This window comes from Rhinichthys klamathensis, unplaced genomic scaffold (assembly GCF_029890125.1).
Source record: "Rhinichthys klamathensis goyatoka isolate OS25496 unplaced genomic scaffold, OSU_Roscu_1.1 h1tg000726l_1, whole genome shotgun sequence".
Classification (NCBI taxonomy): Eukaryota; Metazoa; Chordata; class Actinopteri; order Cypriniformes; family Leuciscidae; genus Rhinichthys; species Rhinichthys klamathensis.
Window position 1 is genome coordinate 333,718 of NW_026607140.1, and position 4,999 is coordinate 338,716.

At 41.6% G+C, this 4,999-nt stretch overlaps 1 long non-coding RNA gene across 2 annotated transcripts; it reads right to left on the bottom strand.

Annotated features, from left to right (window-relative positions):
• Positions 1–2,666: 2,666 nt before the first annotated feature.
• Positions 2,667–4,779, bottom strand: LOC130077252 (uncharacterized). 2 transcript variants are annotated; one of them, XR_008805725.1, is made up of 6 exons: positions 4,656–4,779; positions 4,253–4,359; positions 3,146–3,280; positions 2,977–3,071; positions 2,781–2,831; positions 2,667–2,690 (listed from the first exon to the last, which is right to left on the bottom strand). It is a non-coding gene; the product is annotated as an uncharacterized LOC130077252 (long non-coding RNA). The 2 variants fall into 2 exon arrangements; XR_008805724.1 differs by lacking the exon at positions 4,253–4,359.
• Positions 4,780–4,999: the final 220 nt, after the last annotated feature.

Sequence of the window (4,999 nt, forward strand, 5' to 3'; positions counted from 1 at the left end):
TTATAATTTGGTATTATACATTGTTAAACATGAAAAACGCCCATTTTCCACATTCCGGTCTAGCGGACTTAGCGAACAGTTTACAGACAAAAGCTTTGCTGTGAAAAAATTCACAAATCTAGAATGTCAAGATGACACTGGGTTCAGGTTTCTAAGTGACCTACTTTTGGAGCTATACCCAGAAAATTCAGAAGAAAAAAAAACACTGATTTCGGACAGGAGTAACCCGTTACACGAATTCACAAATCACGAATATCGAAAAGAGATATTATTTGCATGTCTACGACACCGCACTGTGGGACCACAGCTAAAATAAATCAGAATATCAAACTGCAAACCATCTTTACTCTGGTTGTCGCTACCGCCACCTGCTGGTGTGGCTAATTAACTGCTCTCACACGTACGCCTTACAAATCTCTTTTTGCAGATCGCAGCGGGACAGAGTGGACAAAAATCCACAAATGTGTAGAAAGGAGTTGCAAATGTCACGTGACCTGCAAATTGCCCGGAAGCAATCCACAAATGCGTAAAAACAGTTTTGTGTGTAGAAATGGATCCACAAAAGCGTAAATCACACTTTGTATGTGAAATAAAAAGATATTTGTACAGATTAAATTGTGTGTATTTACAAATCACACATTATTTTTGTGAATATGATTTTACACAACACAAATGTAAAAATACATGTTTTAGGTTGTGAGATATTTGTGTATATGTTTATTTACAGATCTCTGCAGTACACATTGGACAAAATTCCACAAATGTGTAAAAAAGGAACTTACAAATGTAACGTGACCCACAAATTCACAGGAAGTAATCTGCAAATGTGTAAAAACAGTTTTGTGTTGTACACATCACCCTGTATTTTTGTGGATATGATTTTACGTATCACAAATGTAAATATACACATTTGCAGATAGTGAAATATTTGCGCATCATTGTACACATTTGTAGACTGTCTTCTGTGGGTTACAAATATTAAAGTCCAATTAATTCTTCCATATTGAACCAGAGTATGAAATACCAGAGCATGTGCTTAAAACATCTGGTGTTTTTCATTTAAAAAAATGCTGCCTCAAATGTGAGATATGGTTTATATGACACCGATTGAACTAGTCACTAACTTAAAGCTACACTGTGTGATTTTTACCCCCATCTAGCGGTGAAAAGGTATATGACCATCCAGTGAATATTAGTTTCTGTTCCTCTCAATTCCGATTTCGTTTTAACTCCTACAGTGGCCAATGTAGTCCAAGATTAACATGGCTTCCAGTTCAACCTCGTCCATGAGTGTTCCTTCAAGTGATGAGGTTATTTTAGAAAACTATTATAATTTGCAGTAATTTAATTTGTCAGGTAACATATAGGTTATTTATATGACATTCGACACGGTGCCATCGAGTGTTAAAACGCGAAAGGCGAAGCTTGAATTAACGGGTACGTCCCTCTTTGGCTAATGTACTTTCAAGATGGAGGGGCAACATGGCGACCGACATTAGAACCCCTCACCCGTATGTATTTTCAATGGCATATTATACACTCACGAGAATACTTTATTACTTGAACAAAGTAAATATACATTAATGAGCACATATATTTTTGAAAGAACTAAGTGTTTTTAGCTAAGAATAAACTAAAAAAGTTACACAGTGTAGCTTAAAGTCCCAAACTACAGGTTTGATTCATAATTCATACCACAGAATCGTTCATAGCCAGATTCCTGCAGGAGATCCCCGCACCCGAAGTCAATCAGTTTGAGCTCAAGAGTTTCTGTGTTGATCAGCAGGTTCTCCAGCTTAATATCCCGGTGAAACACTCCACGGCGACAGCACATCTGAGCCGCCACTGTTGCCTGCGCCATAATAAACCGTGCTGTGTCCTCATTTAGGATGCCTTCGTGACCGTTCCAGAACCACAGATCTTTACAGGGTGCGGGACGCTCCAAGACCATGATGTATTGGTCAGGCTGGTCCTGCCAGTCCAGCAGCTCAATGATCTCGGAGACTTTGGGGCCGCTATTAGCAAGGGTTAATAGGCCGATCTCTAATGGGACTCAACTCAACTCAACTCAGATTTATTTATATAGCACCATTAAAAACAACATTTGTTGACCAAGGTGCTGTACATCAAACATCATCAACATTTCGCACCGAGTACAACATAGATTACACACGGAATAAAAACAGACCAAACACAGCACACATCAGCTACAGTTATAAGCCAAAGAAAAAAAATACGTTTTAAGTTTTGCTTTAAACTCGAGCAGTGAAGAAGCAGTTCTGACAGGGACAGGGAGGCTGTTCCAAAGTTTTGGTGCAGCGACAGCAAAAGCTCGATCTCCTCTCGTTTTTAATCTGGTCCGCGGTACAGTTAACAGTCTCTGGTTGGATGACCTAAGAGACCTTCCAGAGTTATAACTGGATAGAAGATCAGTCATATACGAAGGGGCCAATCCATTCAAGGATTTAAAAACCAACATCACTACTTTAAAATCAACTCTGTAACAAATAGGGAGCCAGTGCAGTGACTTCAGAACCGGAGTAATATGGTCCCGTTTGCGCACTCCAGTAAGGAGCCTAGCAGCTGCATTCTGAACCATTTGCAGGCGGTTGAGTGGTGCACGGTTAATGCCCAAATACAGGGAATTGCAGTAATCAAGCCTTGTGCGGGACGGGTGCGGGATGACCAGGCTGGAACAAAGATCATTGTTATATGAAGGTGTTGTCATTATGTTTACATATTTTCATTTGAAAACAACATAGTGAGTGTAGCCGACTTACAATGTAGATGTATTTCATGTTCTGCGGCTTTCTGGCAATTTTCACTGCCACCTGATCAACCAAAAAAAAAAAAAACGTTACTTTTCTAACATGTCAAATGCAGTAAATAGTGGGAAAATATCCACAAAAAGACTTGAAATGGAAATAGTGAGACAAAATAATTTGTTGGCTAAATATTGTAAGTAAATGCAGACACCTCAAGGCCGTCCTCCAAGCGTTTCCCTTCATAAACAGAGCCGAACGATCCCTCACCAAGCATTCTGCCCATTTCATACCGGCTCAAAATGTCGTCTGCAAAAAGATGATTCATTTTAGTGTCATGGACAGCCGTGAGTTTAATGTTTGAGGTCATGGCCGTCACTCACCCTCAGTTGTCACGTCCGCTCTGTTGCTGTGAGCCGGTGCTGGACGGACTGGACTGTGGTGGACTGGAGCTGGACGGGTTTGAACCTGCTAATCTTCAACACCACTGGATACAGCGTCCTGAAGACCATGATCCTCTGATTTAAAAAATAAAAGTTCTGTTTAAATATTGAAGACATGTCCTGGAAAAAATCATAACTTTGATCAAACTTTTGGATTTTGATATCGGTGTGAATTTGTGACATATGGTAATTAATGGCACTTCATCCGAGGGACAAATTCCCTTAATGAATTAAGTTCCCATGAATGACACGTTTCCATTAATGGACACTCATATCTATCATATGTAGACTTTCTGATGTACAGAGCACTAATAAACAGAGCATTTCCACATCCTCGACTGGTCACTGGATTTACCCTCGGCGTGTCTCTCACTAATGGTGTCAGTGGTCTGATCCTCCACTTTCTGCCCCTGACCTGAGCCACTGCTGTGAAGAGAGAGATGCTCTCCAGATCTCCAGTGGAGAGACAGCAGATCTACACAACTACTCTTCTTCCTCGCTCTCTCCTGACCTGAGCCACTGCTGTGAAGAGAGAGATGCTCTCCAGAACTCCAGTGGAGAGACAGCAGATCTACACAACTACTATTCTTCCTCGCTCTCTCCTGACCTGAGCCACTGCTGTGAAGAGAGAGATGCTCTCCAGAACTCCAGTGGAGAGACAGCAGATCTACACAACTACTCTTCTTCCTCGCTCTCTCCTGACCTGAGCCACTGCTGTGAAGAGAGAGATGCTCTCCAGATCTCCAGTGGAGAGACAGCAGATCTACACAACTACTCTTCTTCCTCGCTCTCTCCTGACCTGAGCCACTGCTGTGAAGAGAGAGATGCTCTCCAGAACTCCAGTGGAGAGACAGCAGATCTACACAACTACTCTTCTTCCTCACTCTCTCCTGACTAGCACTTTCCTCACGAACAGGCTGATGATATACATAGAGCACACACAAGAGATTTCACCTTCATTTATTCCCATATCACAATAAACAAAGAACATTTAAAACTAATGTTCCAAATGTTAATATATTCAGTTGTAGCTTATAGGGCCAATACCTTAAAGCATTCCTGGAGAAGAGCTGGACTGTGGTGGACTGGAGCTGGAGGGGTTTGAACCTGCTGATCTTCAACACCACTGGATAGAGCCTGAAGACCATGATCCTCTGCTGCACAGGCACTGGACTGGACACCATTCTGATCTAAAGCAGGGAATATATCAGACAAAAGCATGTTTCAAACTAATAATTATAATTATTAAACATTGGATACTCATATTATGGGTATTCTTCTGTCAATTTGTTTTATTTTTTAAACAATCCTTTTTAAATATGTCATGACATGTCTTGGAATAAAAAATAAATCTGATTATTGGCTTGATCAAACTTCAGTTGTGTTTTGATATAATATGGTGTGGTCATTATGGTAATTAATTATATTCTCCAATGGTCATTTGATTTACCCTCAGCTCTTCTCTCATGTATCGGTGCAGTTTTCTGGTCTGAGATGATGTCGCTCCAGTCACAGTAATGAAGCTTCACAAAACTCTCCATCCTCCTCCTCTTCCTCATTGGCATCTCCTCTTCCTCAGCACCAGCACTGACGGGTTGATGGTGTTCAGCCGCATGGGTGCTGGATATTGAGGATGCGCTGTGATGGGAGTCGGACACCTGAGCGCTAGAACTGAGCTTTCTCTTCAGTGCCGGACCTCTGCGAGAGTGTTGAGATGAAGTGGACGGACGTCCATCATCTGGGCTCTGCTGGCTGTCTCTCTGCCACTCTCTCTCCCTGTGAGCCGGACCTGTG